The sequence below is a fragment of the Neolamprologus brichardi genome, chromosome 14, assembly GCF_056152115.1.
Source record: "Neolamprologus brichardi isolate AB-2024 chromosome 14, ASM5615211v1, whole genome shotgun sequence".
In the NCBI taxonomy this organism is placed as follows: domain Eukaryota; kingdom Metazoa; phylum Chordata; class Actinopteri; order Cichliformes; family Cichlidae; genus Neolamprologus; species Neolamprologus brichardi.
In genome coordinates, this window is record NC_142117.1 from 39,901,418 (window position 1) to 39,925,408 (window position 23,991).

At 40.9% G+C, this 23,991-nt stretch overlaps 1 pseudogene; it reads right to left on the reverse strand.

Annotated features, from left to right (window-relative positions):
* Positions 1 to 21,048: 21,048 nt before the first annotated feature.
* Positions 21,049 to 23,034, reverse strand: LOC148099692 (uncharacterized; annotated as a pseudogene).
* Between the last annotated feature and the right edge of the window lie 957 nt (positions 23,035 to 23,991).

Below are 23,991 nucleotides of genomic sequence, written 5' to 3' on the forward strand. Positions count from 1 at the left end.
AACTGAACCTTTTGTATCTTGTAGATTAGCATTCGGTGATTATTGGTCAAATTGGTGATTCAGTCCCCAGGTGCTCTAATCTACAGCTCCCAATGGGTTTATCTGAGTATGACTGTGTGTGAATGTTGGACAGAAAAAGTGCTTGTATTAATCTGTGCCTGTGAATGGGTAAATGAGATCTGTTGTATAAAGTGCTTTGAGCACTCAATTAGAGTAGAAAAGGCCTGCAGTTAGGTCAGTGTGTATTTGGACCATAACAAGTTTTATTTTGTTGCCCGTTTACTGAAACATTTTCCAATCATAATTATATCATCAACATGATGTGCAGACTCAGCTTTAATTTAGGGTATCCATATTGAAATGATGATGTCATTACCAATTAAGCAGATAAAAGGCCTGGAATTGATTTGAGACGTAGTGTTTGCATTTTGAAAATTTTACTGCGAACAGACAACATGCGGTCAAAGAGAACATAACAGAAAGAAAATTAAGAAATTCATATAGCCACTACTTACCATCAAAACAATGAAAAATATTGACATAAAATTTATTTTGCAACACCACAGAACAAATGATAGCGTATAATATGAAATGATAGATGGATAGAAAGGCTAGAATGGGCTTAACAAAAAAACAAAACAAAGAAAACATCTAGTAAAAGCCAGCAAAATTTTGGAAAAACATTCTTTGGACAGATAAAACCAAGATCGACCACTACCAGAATGATGGCAAGAAAAAAAGTATAGAGAAGGTATGGAACGACTCATGATCCCAAGCATACCACATCATCTGTAAAACATGACAGAGGCAGTGTGATGGTTTGGGCATGCATGGCTGCCAGTGGCACTGGTAGTGTTTACTGAATATGTGACACAGGACTGAAGCAGCCGAATGCGTTCAGAGACATACTTGTCTGTCTGCTTAAGTCCAGCTAAAAGTAGTCACATTGATTGGGCAGCATTTAATAATAAAGATGGACGATGACCCAAAACATACAGTCCAAGCACCCCATGACTTTATTAAAGTAAAGAAATAGAATATTCTTGAATGGCCAAGTCAGTCACTGGATTTTAACACAATAGAGCATACATTTCACTTGTTGAAGACTAAATTTAGGACAGAAAGGCCCACAAACAAACAGCAACTGAAAGCCAATGCAGTAAAGGCCTGGCAGAGCCTTAGTAAGGAGGAATGCCAGCATCTGGTGGTGTCCATGACTTCAAGACTTCAGGCTGTCATTGCCAACAAAGGGTTTTGAATAATAGAAATAGAAATGATCATTTTATTTTCAGTTATTTAATTTGTCTAATTACTTTAGAGCCGCTGAAATGATAGGATTGTGTTTACAAATTACTTTTTTTCCCCTCACATTTTTATGCAATCATTTCGTCCAACCCATTGAATTAAAACTTAAAGTCTGCACTTCAACTGCATTGGAGTCGTTTCACTTTTAATTCATTCTGGTAATGTACAGAAGCAACATTAGACAATGTGTCTGTATCCAAATATTTATGAACCTGACTGTATATCAAAACCAGTCAGCTAAATGATATGTGTAAGAAGGCCTACCGAGCGGTATGGAGACGGCAGGTCTACTTGGTCCAGGTGCATTGCTGGATTCCTAAGGAAACATTTACATCAAGAACGACTGTTACCTACCAAATAAATAAATACAGTTGTATGATGTTCGATCTCTGTCTGCTGCCTACCAAATGAAATAATTGAGGACTGGCTAAGTAATTTAGCTTTGCTAGTTTTGCTAACACTGCTATCAACCCATCCAAAATGCTATATAATAAACTTACCAAGTGCTGCGGCGTTTGTGAGGTTGAGGGTGCACTACCGCTGAATCGTTGGATGGCCGACAAAACGGCTCTTCCAATGTTTTCAGCTGGACATGCTGGTAGGGAATAGGTGAAGCAGCTCATGGCAGTCAAAAGTGACCGTGAGAGGAGCGCACACACACAACCTGACCTCAACCGGCACACTTTAGCGCGGGAGTTTTTCTTGAAGCTTTTATTTTGGTATTTCCCTCTGACCCGTACAAGAAATTTGCATATTAGCTAAATATTTAGTTTCCCGTAACATTTAGATTTAACATTTAACATTTAGATTTATATATAATATTTACATTTAACATTTAGATTTATATATAATATTTACATTTAACATTTAACATTTAAATATAATATTTACATTTAACATTTAAATATAATATTTACATTTAACATTTAGATTTAAATATAATATTTACATTTAACATTTAGATTTAAATATAAAAAGTTGCAAATATTTTACCAAATGTTGTAAAAAACGACTCGAAAAAACATGTTTTTGTAAGATTTAGAGCTAAATGGGAAAAAATGTTGCCGTTAATTTCAGCATGTTTCAGTTTACAAACGGCGCCCCATACATAGGCTGTATCCCAATTCAGATCGTCTGCAGCCTTAAAGTACGCAGCCTTAACGGTCCACAAGGGCTGCGTACTCAAAGACCACTAAGGCCGGAAGTGCGAAGCTTCTGAAATGGGACGGTCTAGCCTCCGTTGCGCTGCCCAGGTTGCCTAGCAACCATGATACTAACAGCTGGAAACGTTTCGTACAGCATTGTTTGACAGAAATGAAGGAGAAAATCTTTTGTTCATTTGTTTGTTTGTTTCTACATGAGCTTTGATCATTCTCTGTAAGATTAAGCTCAGCTATTGAACAGCGTATATTTTAAAGTAAAGGCTTTAAAACCAAGTTAGTACAAACGTCACTAATGTCATATAACTTTCCCGACATGTGGCCAACAGGAATGTTTTAATATTCTTCATGATTAAACATTTGCACATAAATAAGTGACATGATATTCAGTACTTACTCAAAGTTTGCTCTTCGGGCGCCCCTCATCCGCCGTTTTTTTCCGCCAAAATTATCCACACCCACCGCTGTGCTATGCATTCTGGGATATGTTGGGCCACGAAGTCTACACCGCCACATCCTTAAAATTCAGGGAAATGAAGGACGCATTTGAGGGCCGCATTTCGAGCATCCTTCGAAGTGGGACAGCCTTCGTCGCGTCGCTGTGACGTAATTGGCCTTAAAATGCGCCTTTAAGGCTGCAGACCCTGAATTGGGATACAGCCATAGCCTGACATATGAAACAGGAAAAGACGGCCGTGTAATCCCTTTATTTCCCTTGAGAGAGAAATGGATCTGAAACCACAGAAACCAGAGTGTTTGCAGACACACAGATAATGAAGACATGCTGCTCGAAAATGTTAGATACAGATAAAAATGGAGTGTATGTGTGTGTGTGTGTGTGTGTGTGTGTGTACTGAGCCAAGATTGCGAAACAGCCTAACTGCCTCAGTAATTATGGACCTTATAGTCCTTACAAACACTGTTTCACTAACTTCAGTAAACATTTTACATACATATGTCACTGCTGTATAATTTACAGCAAACGCCGTGAACGCAGCGGTGCACGAGCCACTGCAGTGGAGCTCACGTACAGCTTTGTGGGCTCAAAATGTGGTTATAAATATTTTGTACTTGTACTTTTGTATGTGTAAAAAGAATTTGTGTGTGTGTAAAAAAGATTTGTATGTAGCTGTCGGAGGGGAGCTTTTTTGAACTGCGGGTTATTACTCTATAATATTACTTACTCTAATATTACTAATAATAATTATTAGTAATATTAATTACCTATTATCTAATAATATACCAATCTAATAATACTTACACCACACTTTACAGTTATTTATTTGTAAAAGATTTTTGGAATCATGTATGATTTTTGTTCCACTTCTCACATGTTCACCACTTTGTGTTGGTCTTTCACGTGAAATTCCAATAAAATTGATTCATGTTTGCGGCTGTAATGTGACAAAATGTGGAAAAGTTTAAGGGGGCCGAACACTTTTGCAAGCCACTGTAAGGAGCTTGGAAAGAAAAGCATCTGGCATCAGGACATCCAGATGTTTTTCTTCTCTACAAAGGTGTATTAAAAAAAAGAACAGCAAATTATAATATTACAGCGGATGTGTGACCTTAAAGGTTTCTGGCTAAAAAGGTCACTGATCAAACTGATTCTTGCTCACAAAAACATTTTAATCAGATTCTCTGCAGGAAAATTTGAAAACATTTCCTCCTAACTTCTCAGTATTCACTTATCAGCATTCAGTCAAACGTTCATTTACGGGTGTAGTTAAAAAACTGCTAATAACTGACTTTCCACAGCAGTTGTTTGGTCGGACACAGTAAGAGATGTAATCTGTTACTCTTCGTGTGAGAAAGAAGGTGTCTCTGAGATGTACTAATAGTGTGTTAGTTCCAAATAGTAAATTAGTGAATGTATTTCATGGCAGTTTGATTATTCTGGGACAAACAGTGCAGTCTTCCTCAAAGCATCACTGTGAATATAATCATATAATGTTAAAAATATAATAACAGTCTTTTTATTATTGGTCAATGAAATAAATAAATCCTCTTTATTATCAGAGTGAAAACAGACTTCCACAAACGAATGTCAACTGATGACTCCATAAATATTCAGCCCTTCAAAGGTGACTGACCTACTTCAACAGCCAAAATCACATATTTCTGGAAGGTCCACTCACTGGTTATTCAGCATGCCAGGCTACAGTTACACCATGCAGACAAAAGAGCACTCGGAGCAAGTTAAAGGAAAGTTTATTCAAAAGTAGAAGTCTGGGAATGGAGACAGAGGAGTTCACTTAAATCTGTCATTATGAAACGGAAGCAATCAAATCTGCCTAAATCTGACACTCAAAGGTAAACTGGATACCTGGCTGACCATCACGTTCACGACCAGGTGAGGACGGATCAAAGATCAGGAGTCGATTTCAGGCTTGGGCTCGCTTTCATCATATTAGTCCAATCCAATCCAACTTTATTTATAGAGTACGTTAAAACCAACATGGTTGAACAAAGTGCTTTCCATCACAAAAACTGAGATAAAAGTAAAAAAAAACATAAACAGACAAAGAAAGTGAAATAACAATAAAATAAATACACAAATGAAAAAATAAAGATTTAAAAATTAAATCCTTAAATATATTAAATATTAAAACTAGTGCTGTCAGCGTTAATCTCGTTAAAATGACGTTAACGCCACGCGGCAAATCTCCGTTAGTGAATTAACACAGATCGTATGGTTGTTTGCTGACAACAGAAAAAAAACATCAAAGGAGAAAAGTTGCATCTAAGAACACGTTTTTTTCTTACTGATGCTCATTAGTGAAACACAAAGACATTAGACTAGTGATGGTAAATTTGATTCTTTTTACTGAATCGAGTTTTAATGAGTCACTCACCAAAGTGAATCGGTTTTTTGAGTCATTTGATTCACTGAGTGAGTTGACCAGAGTGTGCAAAAAATGTACATTTTCACTCAAACTTAATTTGTTTCTCTTTTCATGTGAATCCTACTGCTCAGATGAATGATTAAAAAAAAAACAAAAAACTATTTTATAGAGCAAAAAAAGAGCAAAAACATTTCTAAAATTCAGCAATTTCCTATCAAAATTGCTTAGTAAACATTTATTTTGTTTATCTTTATTTTATTAGTATTTTCCTTAAATGTGTTAAATATATATTTTCTCATCTAAATGTCCACTGAAATGTGAGCCAGGGGGCGGTAATGCGCCTTAACATTGGTTGCAAACCAAGAAGAAGAAGAAGCTGTGAGCCAGGAGGGAGGGGGTGAGTGAGTGAGTGATTCGTTCGCTCTATGATTCAGCACAGGAAGGGAGGGGGTGAGTAGCTCAAATGTGCTGTTAGCATGTTAGCAGAGCGATGCTACTGTGAACCGAGGAGCTATTTTCTTGATGTGAGCTTCTACTCAGGGTTTTTTCTTCCAGTTCAGAGCAGAAATGTTTTTGTTAAGATACTGGATGTTGTGTTTTTCTCCACAATTTTAATTATAAGCTAGATACATTGCTGCTAACAGCAACAGGGATGAGTCAGTGAGTCAGTTGGACTTGTGAATCATGAATCATGAGTCAGTAAAGTGATTCTCGAGTATTGAACGATTTGTTCATGATTCGTGCATCACTACATTAGACAAAAATGAAACTTTAGACCCTCTCTTCCCCCCCAACAGAAGTCAAAGGGATCTTCCAGGAATAGTGACACTATTTTCTGGAGAAGTGATTGGTCAGTACGTCGTGATTTCATACCTGCTGATCTCTAATCTGGAACCTAAACGGCACCAGCAGAGAAAAAGACACTTAACAGCTAAATTGAATCAAGCATAAAAACATGTTAGGCATCAAGACAAGTCATATTATCTGTGAATTTCCCTTTTTGTGATTGGTCAGATGCTGCCAACACCTCCCTTTCCTTGTGAAGGTGCATGAGAAACCCTGGATTAACTTTGCTAACCAGCGGTTATCCTGATCACGATTGTTAGTGTAAGTGAATCCAGATGATGGAAAGAAAACCTGGGCATGCTGAAATCACTTCGTAGTATATGCCCCAGGGTTCAAAGGCCATCCAGTCGCACCATAACAAGAACATGGGAACACTAATGTTGTTTCTCCTTTTACAGTCATAATCTGCATTCATGGATGTTAAAAATGATTTTATTAGAAATGTATTTTGAAACAGAAGAGGTATTTCAGTTAAGATAACACAGAACTACTTCAGTGACAGTGGACGAGATCTTTCCACTGCTGTGCAGTCCAGATGTGCAGCTCACAGACTGATGGCAACCTCTCAGAAAACACGAGTTACAGTAGTAGTGATAAACAGTGAGACAAAGATCCTCTGCTGAAGCAGAAAAGGTTTTATATATTTCCTATGTAACCTGCAGGGGTGATTCTCAAGTCTGTTGGAGCCCAGGCAAAAAGGGACAGGGACACCTGACAGCCCAGTGTGCCCAGCAGAGCTGACATGAGGGCTGTTTCAACTGAATCACACACTCTGCTTGCCAGAGGTGAGTGAGTGGAGTCATGTGGGGTCCCTTTAGGGAAGTCAGGTCCAGCGTACCGCCACTGCAGACTCTGCACATTATCGCTGCTGTAGTCTCAAATTTGTGCAAACAGTGCATTGTGGGTTGTGTTGCATCCGAATCTGCTGGCAGGCATCTTTTTCTCAATCCTGCCAAACTCCGCCCCTTTCATGTAAGCGTGCAGGGAAGACCCTGGGTTAGAGAACTGATAACAAACTCTGTGTGACAGTTTATCCTGATAACAAACGTTAGGGTAAGTGAATCCAGATGATGGAAAGATAGCCCGGCTCTGTTGATGAGTCTCCACTTAAACACTGACTTTGTTTGTGTTTCCTGGAGTCCCGTCAGTCCTGTAAACCAGCGTCCCCAACCTTTTTTGTGCCACGGACCGGTTTATGACCGACAATATTCTCAAGGACCGGCCTTTAAGGTGTCGAGGATAAATACAACAAAATAAAACCAGTACCGCTGCCAAAAAAAGAAGAGTTATTCAAAACACATGGGAAAAGACCCAGGGAAACAGAGTTAACGATAAAAAGATTTTAAAAAATAACGCTAAAAAAATTCATAGTTTTTCATTAAAACATTTTAATTAATTAAAATAAAATATTTTAAAAAATTTAAACTCTACCACCACCAAAAATAAAAAAATAAAAAAAAATAATAAATGATGATAACATGTATTTATTATGTTGCTCTTTGTTTGATTTCTCTTCTGTTTTTTTTCTCCATACAGGTGATCCAGGTGTTTGTTTTTCTTTTTGTTCCTTCCCCCCTTTCTCATCATCTCTTCTGCCCTCTGTTTTTCTTTCTCTCCCTCTCTTTCTTTCATTCTTTCCTTCTCCCTGTCCTATCCCCCAGTCATGTCTGTCCCGTCTGTAACAACCGATAATAAAATAAAATAAATACACAATTATAATAAAGGTCAATCAAATGGACCAACATGGCATCTTTCTTGGCCTTCAAACAACAATTCTGATGGCTAAAGATCCAAATGGGACAGGCAAAAAAATAAATGAATAAATAAATGATGATAACCATGTGCAGCTTCTCTCGTCTTCCATTTTTCCATGATATGTTTCACACTCAAATATAGTTTGTCTGTCTCTGGCGACTATCAACGAACACACAACATCCTGGGGGAGATAGCGAGACCGCCAGGGTCACCGTGGATGGTCTGCCCGCCCAGCAAGCATAGGAGCCGACGAAGGGAGAGAAAGCAAAAGAGAGGATGCCGGTCGGGCCCAGATGCTAGGCTACGTAAACATCCGGCCAGCACTTCCGAGCCTCTTCCTATCGAACGCCAGATCCATCACCCACAAATTGGACGACCTGGAGCTACAGATAGCCACCACGAGCTTTGCACGTAACTGCAGCATTATTCTTATCACGGAGTCGTGGCTTCACCCGCTGATTCCCGACGCTGCAGTTGAGTTAGCAGGCCGCACGCTACACCGGCATGACAGAAACAGCAACTCAGGTAAAAGCAGAGTTGTGTGTTTACGTGCATAATGAATGGTGTTGTAACAGCAGGATCCTTCACACACACTGTTCTCCTGATTTGGAGGTTCTGGCAGTCTCGTGCAGACCTTTTTATATCCCGAGGGAGTTTACAGTAGTTATTGTGATAGCTGTTTATATACCGCCGGATGCTAACGTGGGCACGGCTCTCAGCCTCTTGCTCAACACCATAAATAAACAACAGCTTGCCCACCCCGATGGGGTTTTTATTGTCGCCGGCGACTTTAACAAAGCGTGCCTAAAGACTGTGCTTCCCAAATTTGTCCAGTTTGTGGACTTTGCTACGAGAGGAGAAAACACTTTGGACCATGTCTATTCAAAGTACACGGACACTGTACTCTCGTACATCAGGAACTGTGTTGACAATGTCACCGTCAACAAAAGGGTCAGGGTGTTTCCAAATCAAAAACCCTGGATGAATAGCGAAGTGCAATCCCTCCTAAAAAGCCGTAACACTGCCTTCAAGTCAGGGGACAGGGCTGCGTATAGGGCGGCCAGGGCAGACCTGAGTAGAGGCATCAAGAAAGCCAAGGCTGCCTATAGGAGGAGGATTGAAGATCACTATGCTGTCGACAACGACCCCAGAAAAATGTGGCAGGGGATCAATCACATTACCAACTACAGAAGCAATAACCAGGCGATATCTAGGACTGATGCCTCGCTGGCTGAGGATCTAAACCGTTTCTTCGCCCGCTTTGAGACGACCAGGCCCTCAGCTGTTACACCACTTCCACCCGCCTCCAGCACCGGCACACTAACATTTGGAGAGCATCAAGTGAGGTGTGTTCTAAGGTCAGTGAATCCCAGGAAGGCGGCAGGTCCTGATGGAATACATGGAAAGGTTCTCAGAGCATGTGCTGACGAACTGACCGGAGTCTTCACTAAAATCTTCAACCTTTCCTTGTCATCAAACACCGTCCCACCCTGCCTCAAAACCTCAATCATCATCCCCATCGCTAAGAAGACGGCTGTGGACAGCCCAAATGACTACAGGCCTGTTGCACTTACGCCTGTAGTGATGAAGTGCTTTGAGAGACTGGTCTGTCAGCACATCAGGGCCGGTCTGCCTTCCACTCTGGACCCCCACCAATTTGCCTACAGGACAAATCAATCCTCCGAGGACGCCATCACCATAGCGCTCCACACTGTGCTGAGTCACCTGGAGCACCGAGGAAGCTATGTGAGAATGCTCTTCCTGGACTTCAGCTCAGCATTCAATCACATCATCCCGGAGATCCTGGTCCAGAAACTGTCTCACCTGGGACTCTCCACCTCCATCTGTCTCTGGATCAAGGACTTCCTGACAAATAGACCACAGTCTGTCAGACTCGGCCCCCACCTGTCCAGCACCATCACACTCAGCACCGGGTCTCCACAAGGATGTGTTCTGAGTCCCCTCTTGTTTACGCTCTACACATCCGACTGCTCCCCTACCCATCTCTCAAACACCATCATAAAGTTCGCAGATGACACCACAGTGGTTGGACTCATCTCAAGGGGGGATGAGTCGGACTACAGAGATGAGGTTAACAGAATGACTGAGTGGTGTTCAGTTAACAACCTCCAACTGAACACCACGAAAACTAAAGAACTTATTTTGGACTTCAGGAAGGGCAGAGCAGACCCGGCCCCACTCTACATTCACGGGAACTGTGTGGAGAGGGTACACTCCATGAGGTTTCTGGGCGTGCTGATCTCTGATGATCTCTCCTGGACTGCAAATACCACGGCGGTGGTAAAAAAGGCCCAGCAGCGTCTCCATTTTTTGAGAGTGCTCAGGAGGAACAACCTGGAGGAGAGGCTGCTGGTGACACTCTATAGAGCCACCATAGAGAGCATCCTAACGTACGGCATAACAACATGGTATGCAGGGTGCTCAGTTGCAGACAGGAAAGGACTGCAGAGGGTCATCAACACAGCCCAGAAGATCACTGCTCTCTGCCCAGTCTGGAGGCCATTGCAAACTCCCGATACCTCAGCAGAGCTGGCAATATCATTAAGGACTACTCTCACCCCAGTAATCAACTGTTTGAACTGTTACCGTCAGGCCGACGGTACAGGTCACAAAAAACCAGGACAAACAGATTCAGGGATAGCTTCTTTCCCAGAGCTATCACCGTAGTAAATGAGCACAAAAAATTAAACCTGCTTAACTATACTTGCCATTGTCACTATATTATGCTGCTATTCATACTATCATTATATTATGCTGCTATTCATACTATCATTACATTATGCTGCTATCCTGTATATATTGTACTTATTATTGTACTTATTATTATTGAGTACTACGGTTGTTTTATTGTACTTTTATATTTTACATTTATATTTATTTTGCATTTTGCACCAAGGGAGTGGCACTCCAATTTCGTTGTACTTTGTACAATGACAGTAAAGGCTATTCTATTCTATTCTATTCTATTCTACATCAGACACGTGTTAAAGTGTGTTGGCTGCATATTAAGTTCAAAATGCTGATGAGCTCTGATCCAGTTGACTGATATACTCTGCTCTACATCCTGCACTGAAATATGAGGATTGTGTGTTTATTAAAATTTAAAATCATCATGGAGTCATTGACAGAAGAGCATCAACGTTCAGCCTGTTAAATTAGATTTAGATATTTTTATTTCAGAAATGATTCCTAACAAAAATGGAGAATATAAAAACACAATCAAAGCAGTAACGTCCATATTATGAAGTGTTTGCTGTATCAGACAATCATGTTTATTCACAACAATGAAAACAATATAGTGCAGATGAACATGGTGCTGTAATGAATCTGCTCTTAAACACAATAACAAAATACATTTTCCAAGAGAGATGATAATGATTCACATCAGAGTGAAGAACGAATACATTTACAACTGGTTTCTAACATTTATTATAGATCGAACTGATCACTGATAGAAACAGAAGAATATTCAAAATGATACTCTGAGAGATACATGAATGAGATATGGATAAACATCAAATCACATAAAACAAAAAAGCACATAATCATTATAACTGAAATAAAATATGAGCAGAAATAAACAAGAATTAAGTCGAAAGATAGAAAAAGGCAAAATGTTTAAAATATATAATCATATAAGAGACTGAACCGTCCAGTCAGGTCACAGATTCATATCTACAATAATATTTTTGTTTGTTTTTGTTTTGATTTCTTCACTTCTATGTATTATTATTATTATTATTATTATTATTATTATTATTATTATTATTATAAGCATATTAAGTGTGTGTCTGAGCTGAAAGCTGCTCTCCTCTCCTGGTTTTCTGTGTCACACAGACCACAACAACACAAAGCATCACCTGCAGACTGCTGAGCAGTATCCACCTGACTCTGTAGAAGGTCGAGTAAACCCCAAAGGGCTCTCTGTAGATCAGAACAAATTTTTCTGCTGAAACACACTCTAAGTCTGACTTAAGACCTGCACACACATACTCTCCTGCATCTTCCAGTGAGACATTAGAGATTATCAGGCTGTCATCGGAACAAGTGATTCTATTGTCACTGCAGAACTTAACATCGTTCACAATTTTGTCTTCTGTTTGAATCAACTTAATGAACGTAAAGGCCACAGGACTATTTTTCCAATCCTCAGAGCATCTCATAGTGACTTCATCTCCCTCTGAGAAAACCTTTAGTGCAGGTGGACCAAGTTTAGGGCACACCAAAAGCCAGTACTCATCTTTTACTGTTTCACCTACACAGTAGTAGTAACCTGAATCATTTAACATTAGTGATGGAAGTATCAGCGAGAAGTTTCGACCAATTTCTTGAACATTATTGTAGGAAATTACTTCCTTCATCCAAACTGGGGGCTGGTCATGAATGGGGTCCATGAAGGGACACTCCAGCACAGCTGTGTCTCCCTCTGAAGCATAACGTAGCTTTATTTGTTTGATCTTTATTTGTTTGGTCAAACGTACAGAGTAAGTGCTCACACACTGCTGTTGGTTCATCACCAGGCAGATGTAAACAGTTTGTTGTTGATTGAAGACATGAAGAAGTGATGTGTTTGTCACCTCCAGGAAACTTTCTTGGACTTTATTCACCTTCAAAATTATGTCTCTGAAAATTCTCAGCCTGGCTTGTTGCCACTTACTGTCATGTCTGATCCAACGCACCGTCAGATTCTCACCTGCTCCTTTACATTGTACGTCTACAGTGTCTTCAGGACTTGTGATATCTTCTCCCCTCCTTACTGTCTTACACACAGTCAGGCTGATGTTTCTCTCATATGTCACGCTGCCCTGAGTCCAGCACACTTCTTGGTACAGTCCAGAGTCTGAGTGGGTCAGGTTGTTGAGAGTAAATGAAGGAGAACCATGAAATGTCTCAGGAAATGAGAGTCGTCCTGTCAGGTCTTCATGTACTGTGAAGTTTCTGTTCCAGGGGTCAGAGATGTTCCACAGGACCAGAGTATCTTCACCAACACGTCTGGAGGTGATGCAGGAGCTGTTTTGATCTGGGAGCTTGAACTGTAAAGACTCTCCTTCTTCTCTTATGGCGATAAATTCTTCTGCATGAATGTTGCTGATGAGAGTGAACAGCAGGGAGAAGCAGAGCTGTGCGACTGCAGCCATCCTGCTCAGAGGTCTCGTGGTGAGTGTCGTACAAGCACTGACACTGCTCGCTTCATGAGCTTCCTGTTTGTGGTTGGAGGAGGAACGCCACTTCTTTATCACATCATCAAGGAACACTTTGAAGCATTTGGCTCGATATCACGCCGTATATCTGCTTTCACTCTTCACAGGCCAAAGTGTGGACACGGTTTTTTATACTTCGTTGCATGGGTCCAGGGGTATCAAACATGTGGCCTGGAGCACAGAACCGGCCAGTCACAGTGTCCAATCTGAACCATTACAAGTGAGATAATGTCAGCTTTACCACACAGCCATGAATATTATGAAAATGTAAAAGTCCTTTCTAAACTATTAATAGTTTTTTTCACAAAAAAGACAGAAAGATGGCGGGGCGCTAGGTCGCAGCAGCCACACCGTGTCCTGTCTTGTCTACAATATCCCGACCATAACTTGAACCTGGTATTTAATACCTACTGCACAATCCACTTCGTATTGTCTCTGTCCTGTCTTCGTGTACAGTAGTCCCTCGCTATAATGCGGTTTACCTTTCGCTGATTCTTTTGTGTGCAATTTTGCATGTTTTTTTTTTGGGGGGGGGCGGGGGGGGGGGGGGGTGTTAACAACGCATTGTGTTCTGTATCCTGATTGGCTGTAGACCACTGTCAAATCAATCTGGTGCCGTGTCTCCTGTACAGTACAAAATGTGTTCAGCTTATCAATTTTACATAAATCTTTGATCACTAGCAGTGTGACTCTGAAGTGCTGTACAGTATGTTTGTAAGTCTTCTCCCCAACAAACACAAAAATATCGACGAAACGTTTTGCACCGTCAAAAGGCAGCGGCGGGTGTTTTTGGTTTCATTCTATAATACTGGACTCATTTTCCTATGGAGCACCGCGAGAGCCACGCGCATCGAAATAAAGAATTCTGTGCTTAAATAATGAATTGTAGAATAAATTCTGCATTTGTAAATTTATTTTTGAATTCCAATTGAATAAACTCATTTCAAAATCCATTTCCCTTTCCTGTTCGCTCTGGGATTAGCTGCTGGATTAGCTCTTCGATTAAAAACTTCCTCGCGGCTATTCAAATTAGCCACACTGTGGGATGTAAGGAGCTCTCTGATTGGTTGGACAGACACAGGCTTTCTGCCTGGATTTTTCTAGCTCATAGCTTCGCCCTGCTAAGAAGCGTGTGTGCTTGTACAAAGGCCGTTCAGCCTCGGGATTTACACTCGGCTCGACACGGATATGTGAAGAATGAAGGGACCCTGCAGCGAAACTGAGAGCCCAACCTCTGACTGAGTGCCTGTTTTCACAGTCTGACCACCTGTGAAGGTAACGTGCTAACATGGCTAACGCTAGCATCACCGCACATAGCCCCATTATTTCAAGGTCATCTTAGTTCATGAAGGTTTGACGTCGCAGCTGTACGAGCTAGCTACGTGTTTTGTAAGCTGCTCTTCACAAATAAAGCTGGAAGCAGCTCAGACTAGTAGAACCAGCACTGAGGCCTGTTACATTTATACAGTGTTAGAGCAACGGCTGCAGCCTACAGCCTTTAAACTAGCGATTAAAATGCTGACAGTAAACTCGTCAGTCCAGATGTTACCACATTACTTTGTGATACTTAGAGTTAAAACAACTGAGACAGGCTGATTAAAATAACAGCTGTCAGTTCTCTCATTCCTTATATCAAGACTGGAGATCACACTACTGATTTCAGTTCATTTAATATGTGAGTTCACAGATTCATTCTCAGCTGGACATAAATGATGATCAAAGGCTGTATATATGACGAATTCATCAAATCCCAGCCTGTAACACAGTGCGCTGAATCTTAGCTTTGAATGTCCAGTATATTCTAATCAGTGCAATTTAAGCATTCACTGAACCTAAAGTATCTATGTCATAGGTGGATTCACAGGTGGTAAGTTTAACACAGGAGGGAAACCCTTCTGACGGGAAGAGCAGTGGAGCAGCCAAGGGAAGTAGTAAATATAAACACAAGTTGCTAAAACTATAATTTATTTTTAAAGAAAGCGCTAAAATACTCTGGCCAGGCAGGAACATGAAGTTAAAAACATTAAAAGTAATTAAAACTATACAGCCAAAATGCAATGGCCTCAGCCATGAAGGTCAAGTCCCATAAAAGTCCAAACGGTGCAGAAACCAACAGGATCGTCGCCGCCCTGTCTGCCTCTTCATTCTGGTGCCAACTAAGAAAGGAGAGAGGGCCAGCAGCAGCCACCATTCTTAGATTCCACTGGAATGTGTGTGTGTGTGTGTGAGTGTGTGTGTGTGTGTGTGTGTGTGTGTGTGTGTGTGTGTGTGTGTGTATATATATATATATATATATATATACACACACACACACATGAATGAATCATTTAGCTTTAGCAGCATTTCTATTCATCTTATGAATTCCAGTCTAATGTCAATTCACTGTTTGAGTTTGGTCTTAAACTCCAGAGAATACCACCTGGTTCAACAATCTTTTTATCTTATTATTTGCTAAACGGTTTTCTTCTGAGAGATGCTCCTGAGGCTGAAATTGAGCCCAGAGAAACAACAACAAAATTTGTCTGTGAAGGTTCTCAGTCATCCAGGTCATCGTAGTCAAAGGAGCTTGCAAAGAAAAGCGTCTGGACTTCTTTAAGTTACTTGAAGACGTTTCACCTTCATCCGAGAAGCTTCTTCAGTTCTAAGGTCAAATGGTGGAGAGTCCCAGATTTAAACCTAGTGGGAGTGTCCCCCCACAGAGGGACAAAAGGACCCCCTGATGATCCTCTAATCGCCTGAGCCAAGGTGTGAAACTGGGTGTGGGTCCCAATCAGCCAGAGTTTCAGGTGAGCTCATTGTGAAACCTGGCCCCACCTTATCATGGGAATTCCTGAGGTCAGATGGCCCAGGATGTGAGTGGGCGTTAAGGCATCTGGGGAGGGAACTCAAAACTGGATTATAGATGGCAGACAGTTGGTGTCGTAAACCACCGCCTCTGTTCAAAGATGGTCGCTCACAGTGGACATAGATGCTTCTTTCACTCCTCTTTCAAACCATCTGTCCTCCAAAATGTGAACATTGGCATCCTCAAAAGAGTGACCTTTGACCTTAAGATGCAGATGGACAGCTGAGTCTTGTCCTGTGGAGGTGGCTCTTCTGTGTTGTGCCATGCGCTTGTGAAGTGGCTGTTTGGTCATTGGAGAGACCAAACAGCCACTTCACAAGCGCATATATATAAGATATATATATATATATATGTATGTATGTATGTATAACTGTTTAACTTTCACTGAACCAGAAAATTATGACTTTAGAGATAAAATCTCTTTTGCAAGAGTCTTGACCTCAGCATGCTGCTTACATGCTTTTTACCCTTTCAGGAAAAAGGCTAAAATGTTAAAATGTTTTTTAGTATGTGTAGGAATTTATACCAAATCTACACAAAATTAAGGTCATTTGTTGCAGAGAAACGATTGATGGACAGATGTGGAGGATATGTGGGAGGAAACGGACATAAAACCACTGAAGTAAACTTGTTTTCAGAGATAATAAAGAACTGCGTGTGGGAAAGTGTACAAAACACTTTCCCACACGCAACATGTGTGAGAGAGAGAGTATCAGATTATAAAGTCAAAGAAAAAACAACTTTAACATGAAAACAGATTGCTGAGCATCCACACTTCTCAAATCAGTAGTAAATGGCCTGTATTTGTGTAGCGCTTTACTCGTCCCTAAGGACCCCAAAGCGCTTTACACATTCAGTCATCCACCCATTCACACACTGGTGATGGCTGCTGGACACTGGTGTTGGACACCAGTCCAGTTGGCAGTAATAAGGATTATTCTCTGTAAAAGAATATCGACATGTGAATTAGATTAGTTTGATGCTGCCAACACTTTCATGTAACTGCGCTGCTGGTTTAACTCAACTAACGGAAAGATATCCTGGATATGCTGACTTTGCTCCATGGTGTACAGGACTCTGAGACAGCAGCTGGACTGCCTGTTTAGCCTCATGATTAATGTCCACAATGAAAATATTAGTCGAACATCGTGAAGTCTGTATAGGTTTAACAGTGTCGAACAAGCCTGGTACAGTTAAACCTGAGAGTTACTATATGGCGGGAACACCAATATTATCTCTTTTAATAAAGTTTACACGTGTATACACAGGTCACACTGATTATTGAACAGAAAACACAAAGATCAGGTGTTAATCTGATTTATTTAATCTCTCTCCTCCTTTTTAATATTAGCTATAATTCAGAAATGGCGACTGAAACGAGTAGATATAATGAATGAAGCCGGTGTACCGTCAGCTGGGGTTATGACAGTTGTGTACCGGCTCTATCACACGCTTTGCTGTGAGACAGACATCCAGGAAATCCACAAAATCAGCACTTCTGCAAAGAGGCTCTATCTTAAAAAAACGCTACATCCTCGGCTAAAAAAATATTAAAAGTGTATTTGGTGACACACAAACAGAGTACTTCAAAGCACAGTTCAGTTATTTTCTACATGTTCATAGTTGTTGTTGTTGAGAAACGCCCACTGAAGGAATGGCCACCAGCCCAAAGCAATGGTTTTGACTCAAACAGCGTTAACCCCGCCCCCTGAGTTTGATGGGTGATGCTGACAGATAAAAATAAATGAAGAACACAGCTGCAGGGTCAGGAGTGCCTAAATGAATTAAATAAATACATCATCAAATAATTAATTAAGTGTTTCAATATAAATAAATAATTTATTAAGTGTTTTAAATGACATGAATGGGCATTTAATTAATTACTGCCACATTTAATTCATTATTAATGTGTAGGCAAGGCAAGTTTATTTGTATAGCACAATTCAACAACAAGGTGATTCAAAGTGCTTTACAGACCCATTAGAAACAAAAACAAATAAAAAGCATGATTTAAAATTGATTAAAACAAGCAAACAAACTAACTAATTAACAAACAAACAAACAAAACAGTATATAAAATCAAAACAGATAAAATCAGTAGTTAAAATGTAAGTTTTGAAATTTAAGCTTAAGTGCGGATTTGGTGCTTTATTCAAATGCAGCTGAGAACAGGTGAGTCTTCAACCTGGATTTAAATAAACTGAGTGTTTCAGCTGATCTGAGGCTTTCTGAGAGTTTGTTCCAGACATAAGGAGCATAAAAGCTGAATGCAGCTTCTCCGTGTCTGGTTCTGACTCTGGGAACTGATAAAAGACCGGATCCAGATGACCTGAGGGATCTGGAAGGTTCATACTGGGTCAGGAGGTCACTGATGTATTTTGGTCCTAAACCATTCAGAGCTTCATAGACCAGCATCAGAACTTTAAAGTCTATCCTCTGACGGACAGGCAGCCAGTGTAAAGACCTCAGAGCTGGACTGATGTGGTCCACTTGTTTGGTCTTAGTGAGGACTCGAGCAGCAGAGCTCTGAATGAGCTGTAGTTGTCTGACTGATTTTTAGGTAGACCTGTAAAGATGCTGTTACAGTAATCAAGCCTACTAAAGATGAATGCATGGACTAGTTTTTCCAGGTCCTGTTGAGACAGCAGATCTTTTATCCTTGAAATATTCTTGAGGTGATAGTAAGCTGACTTTGTTATTGCCTTAATGTGTTTTTACAAATTTAGGTCTATGTCCATCACTACACCCAAATTTCTCACCTGGTTTGTGGTTTTTAGGTGTATAGATTGAAGTTCTGTGGCGACCTGTGATCGTTTTTCTTTGGCTGCAAAGACTATTACCTCCGTTTTGTTTTTGTTTAGCTGGAGAAAATTGTGGCACAACCAGTCATTAATTTCCTCAATGCATTTACTAAGAGCCTGTACAGGGCCTCGGTCTCCTGGTGACATTGTGATATATATTTGTGTGTCATCTGCACAGCTGTGATAGTTTATTTTGTTGTTCTTTATAATCTGTGCCAGTGGGAGCATGTAAATGTTAAACAGAAGGGGTCCCAAGATGGAACCTTGGGGAACTCCTCATGTGATACTTGTCTGCTCAGATGTGAAGTTACCTGTTGATACAAAGTATTTCCTGTTTTCTAAGTATGTTTTGAACCAGTTTAGTACAGTTCCTGAAAGACCTGCCCAGTTCTCCAGTCGTTTGAGTAATATGTTGCGGTCAACTGTATCAAATGCTGCACTGAGATCCAGTAAAACTAAGACTGACATTTTTCCACTGTCTGTATTCAGAAATATGTCATTAAACACTTTGGTCAGAGCGGTTTCAGTGCTGTGGTTCTGTCTAAAACCTGACTGGAAGGCATCATAGCAGTTATTCTGTTTTAAGAAGTAATTGAGCTGTTGAGAAACTGCTTTTTCAATGATCTTACTTAAAAATGGGAGATTTGAGATCGGCCTGTAGTTCTTCATTTGTGTCTTGTCAAGATTGTCCTTTTTCAGTATAGGTTTAATTACAGCAGTTTTTAGTGGTTCTGGAAACACACATGACATTAAAGAAAAGCTGACGATCTGTAACAGGTCTGACTCCAAAGTCTTTGAGACCTTTTTGAAAAACAGGACATCTAAACAGCAAGAGGAGGAGTTCAGTTGATCTAAGATGTCCTCCAGGTCTTTGCTGTTAATCGGGTGAAACTGTTTCATGGTGTTTAAACAGTTTTTCGGTGGACACAGTACATGTCCTGGATCTGCTGTTGATGTACCAATTGCTTGTCTAATCTTTTGGATTTTTTCTGTGAAGAATTTGGCGAAGTCATTGCAGGCCATGGTCGAATGAAGTTCAGCTGCCACTGACACAGGAGGGTTTGTTAGCCTGTCAACTGTAGAAAATAAGACTCGAGCATTATGACTGTTTTTGGTGATGATGTCAGAGAAGTAGGACCTCCTTGCACTCCTCAGTTGTAAATTATAATTGTGAAGTTTCTCTTTATAGATGTCATAATGAACCTGGAAGTTTGTTTTTCTCCATCTGCGCTCAGCTTTCCTACACTCTCTTTTTTCATTTTTCACTAGTGTGGAGTTTCTCCATGGAGACTTTTTCCTTCCAGAGATAACCTTCACCTTAATGGGAGCAATTGTATCCATTACATTTAACATTTTAGCATTGAAGCTATTGACGAGCTCATTGACTGAACCTCTGGACAGGTCAGGTGTTAATGGGAAGACCTGGGTAAAGATCTCACTACTGTGTTCAGTTATACACCGTTTTGTGATCACTGCTGTTGATATATTTGTGTGGGCTGAGATTTTACTTTCAAAGAAAACACAGTAATGATCAGACAGGCCCACATCAGACACAGTAACCTTTGAAATGCTCAGGCCCTTGGAGATCAGTAGGTCAAGAGTGTGTCCTCTATTATGTGTGGCCTCTGTTACATGCTGAGTCAGCCCAAAGTTGCCCAGAGTGTTACTCAGGTCTTTGGTCCCTTTGTCCTGAGGGTTGTCCACATGGATGTTAAAATCCCCAACAATAATTACACAGTCGAAATCAACACAGATCACAGACAGCAGTTCACTGAGATCATTAAAAAAGTCTGTGCAGTATTTGGGAGGCCTGTAAACATTAAGAAACACAACTTTGGATGGGGCCTTCAGCTGTAAAGCCACATATTCAAAAGACTGAAAACTTCCAGGAGATAGCTGCTTACATTGAAATGATTCATTAAATAAGACAGCAACCCCTCCTCCTCTCCTGCTCACCCTGGCCTCACTGATAAAACTGTAGTTAGGAGGGGTCGTCTCGATGAGAACAGCTCCACTGTTACTTTGGTCCAACCAAGTTTCAGTTAAAAACATAAAATCAAGGCTGTGCTCAGTGATTAAATCATTAATTAAAAATGTTTTCCCAGCTAAAGATCTAACGTTTAATAAAGCCAACTTAAGTGTTTTAGAGGCATTACTTGTCCCCTCGTGTTTGGGAGCAGTCTGTGGCACACGAGGTATGTTTACTATATTTAAAGATCTTTTAGGGTGCAGCTCTCTGTGTTTTGACCAGGCCACATATCTCCTTCTGTCACCTAAAAGTACAGAAATTTTAAAACCTTCTAGTAAACAGGGTCCCAGCTTCTCCTGGGAAAAGTCACCACTGCCATAATCCTCGCAGCCCGGACCCTCCACACATCACACATCAGACTGCGGAGACAGAGCATGAAGGTGGTAAGGAGGAACTAAGGGGGGCGAGGCTGGGCAATGTGACTTCGATTGCTCTGTTGAGGGTGGGGCTCGATGGCGAACCTTTGGCTGCTCTGGTGGGGGTTTATGGGGGACAAAAAGGGATTGGGCCGGGGGGTAGATCTGAGCCCAGCATTGACCCGCTCTATCATCTCCTCAGTGAATTTCAGGTGTGGGGAGGAGGGAGAAAGGGAGGGGGAGGAGGGTGATGGCCTGTCAGGGGTTTGAGGGACTGGGGAAGATCGTGGTCCCTGGTCCTGGTCATTGGTGTTGTTGAGAGAGTTGGAGGCAAATAGGGACCCCTCTTCTTGCCTCAGATGTCTCTCCTTTCTGAGGCTCTTCCCGGGTGGGGGCAGATGGAGCTCCTCCTCAAGGTTTCTGCTGGGCTTTGTCTGTTCTTGGAGTACTGTTTGTTCCTCTTTATGAGATAACTCCTCGTTTATCTCAGCCTTGGCACCAAGCACAGATGGATGACGTATGGAATAAAACAAGTTGGAGGTGAACAGTTTCACCCCCGACTTGTTAAAATTAAATCCATTTGCTTTAAACAGATGCCTGCGTTCCCAAAAAATATTAAAGTTGTTGATAAAATGCACTGAGTGGTCAGTACATGCTGATATGAGCCATTTATTCAGTGCAAACAACCTGCTGAATCTCTCGTCTCCTCTTCTGACGGGCGGTACAGGTCCACTGATGAATACAGCTGCATTCAGAGAGTTTACAGTATTTAATAATCCAGTAAAGTCCCGCTTCAGAACCTCCGACTGTTGTTTGGACACATCGTTTGACCCTGTATGCAGAACAATGTTTGTCACAGTTGGATATTCATCTGCAATTTGAAGAATTCTCTCCTTCAGGTTGTTGACCATATCCTTAGGAAAGCAGAGGACTTTAGTGTTCTTACCGCACATCCTTTGTACATCCTTTACGGCAGAGTCACCCACAATCAGAGTTTCAGGCCTAGCCTTTAGCTTTCCCTGTGGCCTTTTACTTTTCAATAGATTTTCAGACCTTACTTCGCTACTTTTAGATGGATGGTTGTCCGATATAGATCCAGGGTCCTTTGATAGTGGAGCAAATCTGTTCTGCAGTTTCACATTCAGTTGTTTTGGAGGTTTGTTGTTAACCTTCCTATTCACAGTTGTCCAGTCCTGTTTCCTCTCGTATACAGGGGTAGAAGAGCTTCTCTGTCTCGTAGGAAGTGAGGGCCAGTCGGTTTCAGAGATTTCAGCTCGCTGTGCTCTGCCTGTGATACGTCCTCCCCCTTCCAGGAGACATGATTTATGTCTTGGTATTGCACCAAGACAGTCCAAGGGGGGATTATCGCTTGAGGATTTATAATAGTGCACAAAGTCTACTTTCTTGGTCATGTTATCTGTGCTCCTTAGCTGTGTACTAGCTTGCTCATCGCCATTGTTTTGAATCAAAGGCAAGGTTGTTTCATTTCCACACAGTCCATTTACCTCCACGTTTACTTCTAAGCGATGAATTTTTGTCTCCAGTACTGCAATCTTCTGCAGGAGGCTGTGGTAGACATCTGTGGAGAGGGAAGGCATCTTGTTGCTAGTTAGCCTAGCGGTTAGCACCTTTCCAGGCTATTGAGGCTGTTCGGTGCCCAGACGCTGTAATCAGGCTTCAGCTGTGTCTAGGCCACAGACACACGGACCGCTGAGGATAAGGTAACTGTAAAAATGTTGCTGTTTCTGTTAAGAACACTTTAGTCCTAATGATCTATAAGTGTCCAGAAGCTATCGCAGGTAAGCTCATACAGAAAAAAGGGAAAAATCAGCATAAAAATCAATAAAAATCAATAAAAGAAGCAAAGCATTTAAAGAGCAAAGAGATGAAGCGTCCACACTCACAAAAGGGGGAGGAGACTTCAAGACTTCAGGCTGTCATTGCCAACAAAGGGTTTTGAATAATAGAAATAGAAATGATCATTTTATTTTCAGTTATTTAATTTGTCTAATTACTTTAGAGCCGCTGAAATGATATGATTGTGTTTACAAATTACTTTTTCCCCTCACATTTTTATGCAATCATTTCGTCCAACCCATTGAATTAAAACTTAAAGTCTGCACTTCAACTGCATTGGAGTCATTTCACTTTTAATTCATTCTGGTAATGTACAGAAGCAACATTAGACAATGTGTCTGTATCCAAATATTTATGAACCTGACTGTATATCAAAACCAGTCAGCTAAATGATATGTGTAAGAAGGCCTACCGAGCGGTATGGAGATGGCAGGTCTACTTGGTCCAGGTGCATTGCTGGATTCCTAAGGAAACATTTACATCAAGAACGACTGTTACCTACCAAATAAATAAATACAGTTGTATGATGTTCGATCTCTGTCTGCTGCCTACCAAATGAAATAATTGAGGACTGGCTAAGTAATTTAGCTTTGCTAGTTTTGCTAACACTGCTATCAACCCGTCCAAAATGCTATATAATAAACTTACCAAGTGCTGCGGCGTTTGTGAGGTTGAGGGTGCACTACCGCTGAATCATTGGATGGCCGACAAAACGGCTCTTCCAATGTTTTCAGCTGGACATGCTGGTAGGGAATAGGTGAAGCAGCTCATGGCAGTCAAAAGTGACCGTGAGAGGAGCGCACACACACAACCTGACCTCAACCGGCACACTTTAGCGCAGGAGGTTTTCTTGAAGCTTTTATTTTGGTATTTCCCTCTGACCCGTACAAGAAATTTGCATATTAGCTAAATATTTAGTTTCCCGTAACATTTAGATTTAACATTTAACATTTAGATTTATATATAATA